Here is a 15,732-nt window from a genome sequence, read left to right as displayed (position 1 = left end):
CGCCCAGGCTAGAGTGCAGTGGTGGGATCTCAGCTCACTGCAACCTCCGCCTCCCAGGCTCAAGTGATTCTCCTTACTCAGCCTCCCTAGAAGCTGGGATTACAGGTATGTATCATCACACCCAGCTAATTTTTGTATTTTTGGTAGAGATGGGGTTTCACCATGTTGCCTGGGCTAGTCTTGAACTCCTGAGCTCAGGTGAGCCACCTGCCTCTGCCTCCCAAAGTGCTGGGATTACTGGAGTGAGCCACTGTGCCCAGCCAATAGACTCAGTCTTGATTTAAATTTTTAAAGTCAACATTTAATGGTAATTCAGATACACTGAGAGATACACTAAGGGTATATTTGACATTGCACCTCTTCTATTTCTTTATGGACTCGCTGTTCATGCAAGTATGGTTATGGCCATTGCTTTCTCCCTGTCTTTCTTAAAGCTTATTATGACTGTAGTTGACATCAGACTTAAACAAAAGTCTTTTGATTTCACAACCTATTGTTGGCAACCTGAAGCAATAGCATCACTCTTATTTCTCTCTACTTACCAACTCAACCATATTCCATAACTATAGCCAGCCTCCTACTTCCCACATCTATCTGGTTATCTTCCCACCTTATCTACTCCCATGCCACTCCTATTTCTCAGCCTTTAACATAGGTCCTTTTGTGAACATCTTTCGATATTGAATCACCTAGTTTTGTACCATTTTTCTCCAGAGACACTCTTTCGCTGTGGTTGATTGAGATTTCTAGGATCCTGTGGTAGATGCCTTTTATTCTCACCTGATTAATCTCATCTATTAATTAATTAATCAAACATTTACAAAGTGTTTCACATCATGAAAACTACCAAGTTCTGGCAAGGAGTTCACAGCGTTGTGCAGGAGACAGACAAGCAAGAGTGCAATTAGAACAATGTACGGCTGGGCACAGTGGTTCATGCCTATAATCCCAGCACTTTGGGAAGCCAAGGCAGGAGGATCACTTAAGCTTAGGAGTTTGAGACCAACCTGTGCAGCACAGAAAGACCTCGTCTCTACCAAAAAAATTTTAAAGTAGCTGGGCATGGTGGCACACTTCTGTGGTCCCAGCTACTCAGTAAGCTAAGTTGGGTAGGTTGGGAGGATCACTTGAGCCCAGGCAATTGAGGCGGCAGTGAGCCATGATCATACCATTGCACTCCAGCCTGGGTGACAGAGCAAGACCTTGTCTCAAAAAAAAAAAAAAAAAAAAAAAAACATGGTATATGGTATAATCAGTGCTAGAAAGAGGAACGTATAGAACAGAAACACCTACTTCAGCCCAGGACATCAGAGAGGGCTCCAGAGGAAGTAGATGAAGAGATTTGCCAATCAGTGATAAAAAGATGTGAGTGCATAGAAAGTCTCAATGTTACAAGTCATATTCAATAATTTGAAAGAATTCACCACCACTTTAGAATAGAGTCAAAAAGAGGTAAACATAATAGTGATGAAGCAGGTAGGAATCACTGTGCTCAGGGCCATGGATGCCACCATAAGTTAGTTACGTGTTCATCAAAAGGTAATGGGAGGCATTGGAAGATTTTACTCCAAAGCCTGAACAGTGTGATCAGATTAAAAACACTAATGTGGCTGCAACACTGAAAACATTGGTGGCAGGGAAGACTAAAGAGAGAGAGACCAGATGAAAGAGTAATTTAGGAAGAATATTACTCCCTGAACTAAGGCAATGCCAGTAAGAAAGTAGGAGAGAGGGCATATCAAAGATATTATCAGTATGGGATGGAGTGAATTTGGAGGTCAGCTGGATGTGAGGCAAGAGGGAAGTGATGGGAGAAGCCTTAGAAGCAGTTGTTGGGTTTTGGCTGAGTGGATCCTTTCATCCCACAGACATTTATTAAGAACTTTCCATGGGACAGGTACTGTATTAGGTCCCAGGGATATAGCAGTAAACAAACATAATCCATGTCTTCATGGAGCCTAATTCTAGTGTTAAGACCCAGACAATAAATAAGTAAAATATGTAATATGTCATATGGTGAAAGGTATGAAGGAGAAAAATAAGGCAGTAAAGTGAATACAGAGTGTCCGTAGGAAGAGGGGCTGACGCTGTCATCAGCAGACTCAGGTATGGAACTCTGGATGATGAACAAATGAGAGTCCTCATTTGAGACATGTTCAGTTTGAAACCTCTGAATTACCTCCACTGGAGATGCCCACTAAGTGGTCAGAACAGGAATCTGTAGGGCAGAACAGAGGTCTAGACTGAATCTGTGAATATGGGAATTGTTAAGAGACTACTTATAGTTGAAGTAATCAGGATGTATAACAGCAATTGGGGAATTATTTAGAGTGAGATGAAAGGCCTACAGGAGGATTCCTGAGGCCCTTCAGCAATGTCAGGGAAGCCCTGGAGAGAGGCGCCTAATACAGTATTCATTCCAAGAGGAAGAATGATGTGAGGAGTAAAAGGAGAAGAGCTTGGTGTCACAGAAGTCAAGGGACAAAATGTAAAGAAGGACAATGTGATCATGTTAAAAGCTGTGGATATAAAATAAGAATTTAAAAAGTTATTTGGGCATATAACTGTGAGATGACTTGGGAGAACATGAGTGCTTTCATAGGATTGAAGAAAGAAGGGTTAAAAGAGAGAAAGAGAGAGACAGACAGAGAGGGAGAGAGAGATTAAATAGGGCAAGATCCCAGAGGAGAAAATAGGATGGGAACTTGATCCAGAGATACAGGAAGATAATATACAGAGGGTAAAATAGAGCATAAAGATGTGGATGAATTTATTAAGGATAGTAACAAATGAAGGGTAACAAATGGAAGGGATTATCATGTAATTGTTTCACTTTCTTTGTAAAATGGAACCTAATGTAGTGTGCTGAGAACCAAGAGGAAATGGGGAAAGTCAAGGGTTTAGGGAATAAAGTTCCAAATGGCTGTTGTAGTTTATATGAAAAGAAATGGGTGAATTGCTTGGCGATGTTGAGATGGGAGAACATATATTTGCAGGGGCATCAATTTCCATGAATGGATGGCTTGAATCAAACACAACTATGGAGTTGGTATTTTGCAAGGGAAGTCTGAAGGAAAGACATGAAGCAAGGGAGTTGGAACTCATGAAAGGGATTTGCAATTTAGAGTTTCAGAGATGGGGGAGTTAGAGGTATTGACAGAATTCAGGATGTGACTATAAGTGGATGAGTGACAGTGGACATAAATGTTGCTAGAGTTGAGCAGATCAAGTATCTGTGTGGCTAAGTGATTGGACAGGTTAATTTCATTGGCATTGTAAGTACATTTACTCCTGTCTGGTTTGTTTGTTGAAAATGCCAAAGAATATTTATTGAAAATAGAAAAGTATTTTTTATAATACTTTGTTTTTCTAGAAAAGAAGTATTAAAAAGCTCCTTTATCGTCTGGCAAAACATGGCTAATAAATTGTCTCATGCCATTGATCTTGTTTCTCAAATGCATCTAAATCCTGAAGAGATGTAATGAATGAATGCCTCCAGAGTTGTGCAAAGATACATCTGCTTAGTCTTTTGAATACACCACGATCATAGCTCTGCATCATTCTGCTGCACTGAACACTCAGTGGGAAGCTGTAACTGCTAGCATACTTACATGCTTATTGAAGTGGTGGATATTTATTCATGCTTCTGTGATGTTCTGCCCCAAGCACCATGCGCCATAAGCATTTGGTTGGCTTTAAGAAAGAATGAAATTTCCAATGAGAATAGTTAGATGGTCTGGCAAATTAAAAAGTGTCACACCTGGTAGCTCCCTCGATAGCAAATTGAGAATTCGTTTGCTGGAAAAGAAAATGAGGATCATAACAGATGAAAGGAAATTGAGACAAATTACAGAGAAGTTGATTTTAAAAGATGATTTGTGTCCTTTGAATGCATCTCCTTCACCAGAGCATAGATTGATTTTAACTGTGTTTGCTGACAGCCTGTGGGGCCAATGTCTACATCCATGAAGCTGAGTCTGCTGGGAATGTGACCTCTCCCAACCACTCTGATAATTACCCCCCACCCCCCGCACGCTGATTGCATTTGGATCTCAGTGGCTCCACTGTAAACATGCATACAGCGGCAATTTGAAGATCAATTTGATATTGAAGTGACACCCAAGTATGTCACTTACATTTTCATTTTTTTTCCTACCCAAAGTTAGTATTTTTTAACTGTCATGTCTCAGGGCAATTCATTTCTTTCAGTAGCACGTACTGCAAGGAAATCTAGGGGAAAAGGGAAATGCTTAATAACTCAGGCCTGAAAACACAGTGTACCAGTCATTCTGCCATCAGCAGAGTGGGTTATGTACATGGATACTGTCCCTTGCTAGAAATAAGTAAGGAGTGTAAATGTTTAAAACCACAGTCATCAACTTTAATTTCTCTTTTAATTTTTATTTTAAAATGTAATCTTAGTAAACTTGAATATTTTATATTTTTTCTAACTTATTTGTGAAGAAATACGTGTAGTTGAATCAAACTCTTGTTTCTTCTGTGTACTATGAAATTCAGTAGTTCTCTTATCCATGGTTTCATGTTCCATGGTTTCAATGCCCTTGGTAAACAGAGGCCCCCAAAAATAGGTGAGTACAGTACACCAAGATATTTTGAGAGACCACATTTTCATAACTTTTCTTACAGTATACTGTTATGATTGTTCTATTTTATTATTAGTTATTGTTGTTAATCTCTTACTATGTTTAATACATAAAGTAAACTTTATCATAGATACATATATATAGAAAAAAATTGTCTATATGTCTTTATAGGGTTTGGTACTATCCGAGGTTTTAGGCACTCACTGTGGGGACTTGGAATGTATCCACTAAGGAAAAGGAAGAACAACAGTATGTTTATTACTTTAAGTAATAAAACTGTTTAAGAACCAGATAACTATACTTAGAACAATGTCTTTAAATTGCTCATCATATATAAAATAATTAAGCTTTTTTTTTTTCTCTGAGTCTCTAGTGCCAAATCAGTCACTGGATAAAAAGCAAATATGTCTCTTCAGGATTTTGATTTCCTTATTTAAAAATTGAACAGTAATTTTGCTTGTTGAAGATTCACTATAGTATGGTCATGATAGCATATAACTTAGTATCTAATAGGTCTAGACACAAACCAGGCAAATATTTAATATAGCAAAAGTTCAGAAAGCCTAGTTGTAACAATATTTAACTATACCATAGATCATGTTATATCCCGAGTCAAGCTGCATGTAATTCAATTAGCTATCACATCCAGCTAATAAGACATAATTGAACAGTAATTTTCAAGGCCCTGAGATATCAGTTACTGTAGTGAACAGTTTAGTTGATAGTAAAACTAGAAATGGCAGGCGTCCCCACAGTACTCCTTCCAGCTGAGCTTGGGTTCAGTCTTTAGAATCAACACAGGGTTCTAGGCAGGTCAGATGAGTCTACCAGTTTGTTCTTGAGATAAAACTTGCTTGCGACTAATAGCTCTAACGCAGTGTACCAAAAGAATTAATGTGACATTACAGAATATGCCATTTAGTGGTCATCTTGTTTCCCATTGTTGGATTGGACTTGTGGTATCACTTCTGTTTACATCAACCCTAGAATTCAAATAATGAGGAAAGCACTAACCATTTTCAGAATTTTAAAAACTTCAATTCATAGTCACTTGGCACCTAAAAGTTTTCACATGTGCTGGCAAAATGAAAAAAACAAAATTTGACATAGAATCTTTCAAATCTTTCCTTCCTTCCTTCCTTCCTTCCTTCCTTCCTTCCTTCCTTCCTTCCTTCCTTCCTTCCTTCCTTCCTTCCTTCTTTCTCTCTTTCTTTCTTTCTTTCTTTCTTTCTTTCTTTCTTTCTTTCTTTCTTTCTTTCTTTATTTCTTTCTTTCTTTCTTTCTTTCTTTCGCTCAATGTGGGGGAAGAGTAGCAGGGCAAAATTGTATTGTTGAAAGCATTGGCCATCTAATGCTTCCATATAGAGACAACTTATTCTGTGAGTGGCATCTCCAGGGGCTCTCCAGACACTATCTCACCATCTCTTTTGAAGATTTTAACCTTCAGAATTCCTCTAGCTGTGAAAAAGACTTCATGGAGATCTGGGACTATCATACTTCCGGTGAGTGAAATGTATCTGCTCTCTTTGGGGTGTTTATTTTCACATGTACTTATTCAGCCTCTGAAGTTTCTTCACTTCCAAGAAAGGCACAAGCATGTCTATACTCTGCAAAGAAGTGCAGATTAATGAGCTTTGGGCAGTACCAGCGATTCTCTCCCTCAATTCTACCATTAACAATGGATGCCCAGAGCCCAGGTGTCATATAGACTATCCTGGAGGTCACTTGGGGAGAGCAATGGTAGTGTGAAGGCAACCTGTTGCTGCTGAGACATCCCATTGCCACATGCTATTATTTGAGGGGTGTTCTATAGTTTGAGGCAGAGAGAAGGTCATGCATGTCTCCTGGCAGCAGCATAAGGCAGTTATTTGTCACTCTGTTGTCTCAGAGCACTTTTTCAACCAAATAAGCAAGCCTTCCTCATTGTCCCGAGATATCCTTCCCCTAACTGGTTGCATTTTTTTTCACTTCTTCATATATTTGAATATGTTAATTTTCACTCATGTTTTCCTGTTTTCTTGACAGAGATTAACGTTTCTTCACGGGCAAGGTCTTGTTTTTTATTATTTTCTTTGTACACGCAGGACACTTCGAATAGACACTAAAAGAAATCAATCACCTGGACGTATGTATTTAATTATTTGTCTCTCACAGGAGGCATCTTGGGCAGATGCTGTGCAAACACCATTCCTGACAGCATAGACACTTGTAGCAATACTGCCGTGGTCAGGTTTGTCACAGATGACTCTCTGTCTCAGGATTCAGACTGTGATTTGAATCCAGCATGGAAGGTGATTTCATTGATTCATTCAAAACAACATTGAGCACCTGCATTGGACAGACACTGTGCTAGGCACTGGTGTTACAACAGTTTGAAAAACAAAACAAAACATGACCCCTATCTTCTTGGACCTTAACCAAAAATCACAGTGATAAACGAAAAATTACAGCTGTGATCAATGCTATAAGGGAAAATAACTAGTATCACGAGAGATATAATAAGAGGATGAGAGTTATACTGCAGTGCCTGCCTTAAGAAAGTCCTGTAGTTACTCAGAATTTGCATTACTGCAAATCCAACAAACTCAGATGAAATAAAGATCTTGTTTGGAAGAACTGGATACTTACATTAACCTTCTGATTTTCCTGATTTTTTTTGTAAAGATGGGGTCTTACCTTGGCCTCCCAAAGTGTTGGGATTACAGGCGTGAGCCACCACTCCTAGCTTATTTCTCTGATTCTTTTTTCTTGAGATGGAGTCTCGTTCTGTCACCCAGGCTGGAGTGCAATGGTGCGATGTTGGCTCACTGCAACCTCTTCTTCCCGGGTTCAAGCGATTCTCCTGCCTCAGCCTCCTGAGTAGCTGGGTTACAGGTGTCCACTACCACACCCGGCTAATTTTTGTATTTTTAGTAGAGACGGGGTTTAACCATGTTGGTAAGGCTGGTCTCGAACTCCTGACCTCGTGATCTGCCCACTTTGGGCTCCCAAAATGCTGGGATTACAGGCGTGAGCTACTGCACCTGACCCACTTTTCCTGATTCTTAAGTTCATTGTATTCATTGGTCTCTCATATTTCTTGGGCCATGATGATAATTAAATTGCTGTCTGTGGACTATCATCCATGGAAGCCAGGGTTAAATATTAATAGAGATAGGAAATAAGTGTATATATTCACTAAAATCGTCACCCACATAAATACAGAGAATAATTTTGTCTAGAAGGATAATTTTTAAATACCTGAATTTTGAGAGCTTCCCTGATGGAAAGAGACACTTCGATTTGATTGGAAGTTTTCTTAGCTTTTTGCCCCTCACATCAGAGTGTGGTGGGGGTCTTCAGGGCTCTGCTGGAACATCTACTTCTCCCAACGAACAGAACCCAAATCCTCATGGCCGGATCTACGAGTGGAGAATCACCACCCCAGAGGGAAGGCGGATCACCCTAACGTTTAACAACCTGAGGCCGGCCACGCATCCATCCTGCAACAACGAGCATGTGATAGTAAGTGTTCCCTGCGGCCTGAGATGTTATATTCCATCATTTAAGGAGTTTACTGACCCACAAATCATAGTCAGAAAACTAGGTCAGGAAAATTGCCGTCTATGCAACTATAACTCAGACAAATTCTAAGTATTGTTGGGAGATCAAAACACAGTAAACTGTCAAACTAATTGTAAAAGTTGTTTTAAGAGGCTAACGGCTATCACTCCATGCATCAGGGTCAGAATAAATTTTAAGAGTGAATGATAATGACAAATGGCAAAACTGGGGAGGCTGTGGGAAGCTAAGCCTAAAGCAGCACATAGGTGAATGGGACCAGAGTCACAGCACAAGCCACCACCGAAAGTTCTGAGCAGATGGGTCATCCTGCATAATGGTTGCTCTCTCCGGGGGTGCAGAGGGACTCCTGGTGGGAGAGCACTGCTACCTGACCTCTATGTCGCCAACCTCCAGTGGTTTCAGATGTGCCTTCAGCACTCTCAGCTTCCTGCAGTGAAAGAAAGCAAATGAGATCCCTGAGTGTGAATAACAAATAGATTGTTAACTGTGAAGTGCTATACATACATATGTATCTGTAGATAGGTAGACTGGATTAATATTAGCACATTTCTCCCCCCAACTTGCCCCTTCTGCAGTATATACTATCTCAGGAAGTAATTCCAAACTTCTGGTTGCTAAGGTCAAAAATCTTGATGTCTATTTTGGAATACTTCCTCTCACACCCTATATGGCATCTCTAGGCAAGTCCCATTGGGTGTATCTTTAAAAATATCCACAATCAAACTACTTATTATCCCTACTACTACTACCCCCACTGTTCACTTGGATTATTTTAGCAAGTTCCACCTGGTCCCCCTGCCTCCATTCTCATCTCCCAACATTCTCAACACAGCAGCGTGTGATGGTTTTAAACCTCAATTACATCATATTGCTCCCTTTGAAAATCCTCTAATGGCTTCTCATCTCACTCAGAGGAAAATCCCAAATTGCACCTGTGGCCCACCTGGCTGATATTACCTGCTGCCCCTCCCTCTTCTACCTGTCTGCCTTATCTCAAACTCACCTCTTCTCTGCTTGCTGGGGTCCAGCCACCTGGCCTCCGTTCCGTTCCTTGAATGTGCTGAGATTCTCCCTGTCCAGCTGTTGCCTTCATCTGGAATACCCCTGCTCAGATGGTGGCCTGCTCCACACCCTCACTTCGTTCAGGTCTCTGCTTGAATGCCTTTTAATCCATGTGGTATAAGTACCTTATATTACAGACCCCACCCTGGCCTGACCCTTCTCTGCCATGTTGTTTTACAGCATTTCACACCTGCTGCCATATATTATTTTGATTTGTTCATCAGTTTATTGTCTGCTTCCCCCACTAGAATGTAAGCTCCTTGAGGTCAAGCTATAGTTTCATTCACTGCTGGGGATTCACTGAATCCCCAATGCCTGTACATAATAGAGATAAATACTTGTTGAATGAATGGATAGTAGAGGTACTATCATTATCCCTTTAATAAGAAGCCACTTTTGCTTTCAGTTTAATTGTCTCCTGTTGGGTAGTGAATTTCAAAAATATGAAATATATTTGTATCTTATGACCACTTTGTATTGCCCTAAAATGATCTCATTCAACCTTCAGATTTTATTTCCAAGTTCTAATATCTGAAGGACTGAACTGTTGTCTTTCAGATCTTGAAAATAAGAAACCAAGTGTGTTTTCTTTTGTTTGAGAGCCAGGAAATTTTGGACTAAGGTTGTTTATTATAAAGAAACTTTGTTTCCTATTATTGATTGAATATATATAAACAAAGATGAAGTAGAAAAAAATACTAACCACTCCCACTATACCATATTTTGATGCGTTTTCTCATCTCTTCTTGGCAAAGCATATTTTATATACTTGTAATCATGTGATATAAATCCACTTGAATTCTAATTTTAGTCTGTTTTTCTGGTTATAAATATAATGGATGCTTATTGAGTAATATTTGGAGAGTTCAAAAAATAAATAACAGTTGTTTTTTACCTTTGAAATTATTTTCGTAGTTTAAATCATACGAATATAATGGTTATTAGGAATTTTACAGGCGGAGTATTCACATGTCCTTTAGGAAAGAGAATATGAACATTCATAGTTTTAGAACTCAAATAAAGATAACAGCTGTAGCCACAACCACAAATTCCAAAGCAGATCTTACTTGTTATCTCCTTATCCCTTAATTATCAACTTATAACTCTTGCAGCTACTGCTGGTGGATTTTATGTCATTGTTTCTAAATAATATTCCTATTCTACTACTCTTTGCTTTTTTTGGACATTATCTATCCACATCCTACTCTGGAAGATTAGCATTAGCCCTCTGCCACCACAAATGCACATGAAGTACGTACAGTTTATATAATCTCCCAAATGTCTCCCAAAATACGTATGTCACAGCTTTTGCTTAAATTGTCATTCAGTTGACATTACCATGATCATGTAAATACCATTCATGACTGAGCCAAGTAGTGTACTATGGCAACACTTGCTTTTGTTTTCCCAAGGAGTAATAATAATTGTGTCCTCTTTATATTTTCTTGGGTTTTACGCATTGATCACTAATTCTTCCACACCCTTTCCACCCTGGGTGTGCATCTTCACCTTCTGTAGTAAAACATATCAGTTCCATTTCTTTTCCTCAGTAATATCCTTCCTTCAGTCTTTGTCCATCAGCTGCAAACCTGATGCTGGCTGTCATTTCAGAATTTCCCTTTGTCTTCAGATTTGCAAGTTCCTTCATTCTGCTCCTGGGCTAGAAAGCTGGCTTTGTGATGCTATGCAAGTCCCTTTCTTGATTAATTTCCTCTTTTGGTGAGGCATACCCTCTTGTAGCTCCCCAAGGACAAGGGCAAGGGCAATACATTTTTTCAGAAATGATATACCTGAAATTATCTTTATTTTACCGTCGTTCTTTGAAAAATATATATTTAAATATTTTATATGTTCACTATATTAATATGTACATGAATATATTAATAGTAACTTTGAAGTTTTGTGTTGCTTATGTGGGGTCAGTTTTCTTCATGTTCCTATCTCCTGTTTACTCATATTGGTCTCTACCTTTTACAATAGTCAATTCCCTAAATGTCTGCTGATCCTTGGCTGTTCATTCATATTTAAGAATGAATTACTGACAGGATGACTGGCATCTCTGTATGCACGAGGGTGCCCTGACTCTTTAAGCAGGGAAACCTACAAATGTCATATCCACAGGTCTTTTCTCTTGGGGAGGTTAAAACTCCAGCAAGGAATCACTTTCAGAATTAATTTTTTTTCTGAATCTTTAGTATAATGCCCACATTCCTTTTTCTATAATATATTTTATCTGTTCAATGTTTATTTTGGTTCCTCTTTACTCTGCTCCAAACAAGGGCATGTGGGTTGGCCTTTGCCCCCACTCTATTTGATTGAGAACTTGCCAAAAAGAGGGAGAAGAAAGATGAAAGGGGGAGAAGAAGGAGAAGGAGGACGAGAAGGAGGGGGAGAAGGGGGAGAAGAACAAGAGGGAGAAGGAGAGGGAGAAGGAGACAGAGGGAGAAGGGGAAGGAGAAAAAAAGAAGAAGGAGAAGGAGAAAAGGAAGAAAAGGAGAAGAAGAAGGAGAAAGAGAAGGAGGAGGAGATTGAGAAGGAGAGGGAGAAAGAGAAAAGAAGAAGGAGAAGAAAAAAAGAGAGAAAAGAGTGAAGAAGAAAGAAGATCTGCCGGTGCAGAGGAGGCAGTTTTAACTTTTATTGCACTGCTTCCTGGCTAATGCCTTATCCAGCTGGTCTGAGACTAAAATTTCTCCAAACCCACCTGCCTATCTGACTCTTACAGACAGAGAAAATGAAAAGCTATGCCACCTGGTGCATCCTACAATACTACCTGTATCTGATTTTGTCCCTGCTTATAGCAAATTTTATAGCCTGTCCTAAATCTCACATGCCTACTTCCTATCCATTTGTATTCTGAGAACTGTAGTTTCTGAGTACAAAAGGGATTAGAGGAGAATGATGAGAATTGCATTCTGGTTGCTTCTAAGAGCAGAACTCTGATAAATGGATGACGATAACATGTTCAGTCATTGTGATTCTATGCCAAAGGCAGACTCAGAGGCAGGATAACGCTATTGATCATGGTTTCCAACATGTCCCGTTAACCTTATAGTTGGTTCTAATCTCTTTTGATTTTAGCAATGTGATGCCCATTCCTGTATTCAGCATTATAGAAATATTTGTCCTCATCTGTTTCTTTATACACTACTTCATGGTTGGGAATCAGAAGGATGGTTTGAATCCCAGTTCTATTATTGCTAGTTATTTGAACTTCAGCAAATTACATCATCTTTCTGAATTCTGGTATCTTAATCTGGAAAACAGGGATACTATTATCTGCCCGGGAGGGTATTGTGCTGATTGGATAAGACAGGCTGAGTAGATGATGAGCAAAGACTGGTATTTTTGTCTGCTCAGTAAATGATAGCAAACTCTTCTTCTGGTCTAGTGAGCCAGAAGACACTTTAGACCAGAAGCCCCAGAGAGCTAAATTTAATTAATTATAGTAAAATTTAAAAGCTGACATCTTTTGTTGTGGAGTGCATTCTCCTACTGCATAACTTTTAGTGCCATAGTCTGAGTCATTATTTCTAATCTCGAGTCATTCAAATCCTTTTAAACACTGGAATATTAATCACTTAATGAATTATTGTTTAGTTATTTCATGTAAATTTTTTTTATTTTGTATAGCATTGGAACAATAGTTTGCCAATTATTGTAACTATGTGAATGACTACAGTTATTATTTAATATTTTGGAGTCAATAATAATTCATTCTTAAAAATTCAAATAAGAAAATTGAAGCTTTGAATCCATAACTAACGAGGAAAGAACTATTATGTTTAATTGCATATGGAGATTAATTTTTCAAATTACTTTTCAAGGTATTAAAAAATATCTGCTTGCCGGGCATGGTGGCTCACACCTGTAATCCAAGCACTTTGGGAGGCCGAAGCAGGTGGATCACCTGAGGTCAGGAGTTCGAGACCAGCCTGACCAACATGATGAAACCCCGTCTCTACTAAAAATACAAAATTAGCTGGGCACAGTGGTGCATGCCTGTAATCCCAGCTACTTGGGAGGGTGAGGCAGGAGAATCGCTTGAACCTGGGAGGCAGAGGTTGCAGCGAGCTGAGCCGAGATCATGCCATTGCACTCCAGCCTGGGCAACAAGAGCAAAACCGCATCTCAAAAAATAAACAAAAATTAAAATATATAAAAATATCTGCTTCATTATATACATCGAATCATCAGAAACTAACATTTAAGCTTCCTTTCCAAATAACAAAAGTCCTGATGCATTGTTAAGAAAAACTGCCCATCAGTGAGCTCTGCACACCACATTGTAAGCATGATGGCTTATCTTCCGTTACATTGGGAGCTCGGCTTCTAGTTCCAAAGTGTACAGCAGCTTTTAATCTATCACCCCATGGCAGGAAGGCATTACTGCAATACTTTCACTCTAGTGAAATCATCCTGAGGTCACAAAATGTGTTCAGGGTAACATAGTGGCTTGTGGCACTGGGATGGAAACCTGCATTGTTAGATCATTCATTTTAGGGCAGGGTTCCCATAGAAGGAAGTGGGTCTGGGCTGGGAATATCACCTCCTAGGAAATATGCAGTAAGATGGATTGTGTGTCTAAAGGTTAAACTCTTTCCCAAAGGTATTCAATGGCATTAGAAGTAACTCACCCCAGCTAGAGAAACTGTGTAGTAGTGTGAATGTAAGCAGTGAGATTAAATCTTCAGGAAACACAATGAAAGTCATTTTTTTTCACATGGATGGATCCAGGCCATATGGAGGCTTCACTGCTTCTTATACCTCCAGTGAAGATGCAGATAATGTGGGATGTTGTAAATGTACCTCATTTTGATCAGGTGCATTGCAGATGCCCCCCAGCTACTGCCAATGGCAGCAGAGCCATCCATTTTCCCTTTAGTGATCAAAGTTCACTTGAAATATTTGACATAAGACAAACACATATAAGCAGATCAAAAACTTACTGCAGACAGAAAAAAGCTTTCTGATTTCAGGAAGAAACTGCTGTGGTGAATTTAAAACTTTAATGCCATTAGATGAACTTCTAGCACAGTTTCAGTCGTGTTACCATGAGGATTGGTGACCTGTCCCATAGTCCTTGGTCAATTATTTGGTGCGGAAAGAGAGCATCTACCTCCTAGAAGGTAGCTTAGTCTCGGAGAGTAATTAATTTTGCTGGGGACAGAACAGGCTTTATTGTTTCTAGTCATCTATTCACACACGTATTTCCAGTGAAAATAAATGGGAGGTTTGATTTGATATAGAATATTTCAAAATTAAGCAAGATATGGTCTCTAATTATAAATATCCTCCTATTTCCTGGATTGGTGCTATTACCTAAGGGTTTTAAAATTTAGAAGTGGAAGTGAATATTAAAAAAAAACCACTAAATTATTTCATTGGTACAAGAAGCATCTATTACTTTATTAAAAGGGGGCAAATTCATTGGTAGGTCAATGTCCTATTATCTGTTTGATTTAAATTAAATTATTAGATCAAGTGGAGAATTGCTAATCAAGCCATTAGGACCTGCCACCATTATATTTGGGTATTCCTCTAAATTAAATATTAATGAACAGTAGGCCTCAATATTTTAACTTATTGATACAGAGCCAAACCCCAGCCACCTAATCTACACCAACAGGAAGATAGAGAACTGATTTTTGCACATTTTTCCTTTATAAACTTGCAGAAACTTCCATAATTTGCATGCCTTTTACCCATAATCATAATCCTGACTGCATCTAGAAAAACAAATCAAAGCAGTAATGTTGATGTTTTAGTTACTATTCCTGTATTGTTTATCTCTTCTGTTGTGGCCTGAATCTTACTACTACTTTCTCTGTTGCCTTCTGTTTTCTTAGTGTGTGGTGGGTCTCTTCCAAACACTTCTGAAGGAAACTTTACTTCTCCTGGCTATGATGGAGTCAGGAATTACTCGACAAACCTAAACTGTGAATGAACTCTCAGCAATCCAAATCAGGAAAAATCATCTATTTATAATCATTTTGAAGATTTTTTTACCTAGAAAGTCACCAAGACTGTCAATTTGATGTCCTCGAGTTTCGAGTGGGTGAGTTCTAAGAACACATTCTCCCATTTATATATTCTTTTTACGTTTTTGTTGTTGTGGCTGTTGTTGTTTTGAGATAGGAGCTCACTGTCTTGCCCAGACTGGAGTGCAGTGGTGTGATCATAGCTCACTGCAGCCTCAACCTCCCAGGCTCAGGTGATCTTCCTGCCTCGGTCTCCCAAGTAGCTTGGACTACATGCATGCACCACCATGTACAACTAATTTTTAAAAATTTTTGTAGAGATGGGGTCTCTCTGTGTTGTCCAGGCTGGTCTCGAACTCGTGGCCTCAGGTGATCCTTCCTCCTTGGCCTCCCAAAGAGCTGGGGTTGCAGACATGAGCCACCATGCCTGACCTATAATATTCTTCTTATGCTTGGAGACCACCAACAATGAAGGGAATCAAATGGCTCTAACATAGGTACGTATGATACAAAAGAACTCTGTT

This window comes from Macaca nemestrina, chromosome 9, assembly GCF_043159975.1.
Source record: "Macaca nemestrina isolate mMacNem1 chromosome 9, mMacNem.hap1, whole genome shotgun sequence".
NCBI lineage: Eukaryota > Metazoa > Chordata > Mammalia > Primates > Cercopithecidae > Macaca > Macaca nemestrina.
This window is presented reverse-complemented; position numbering follows the sequence as displayed.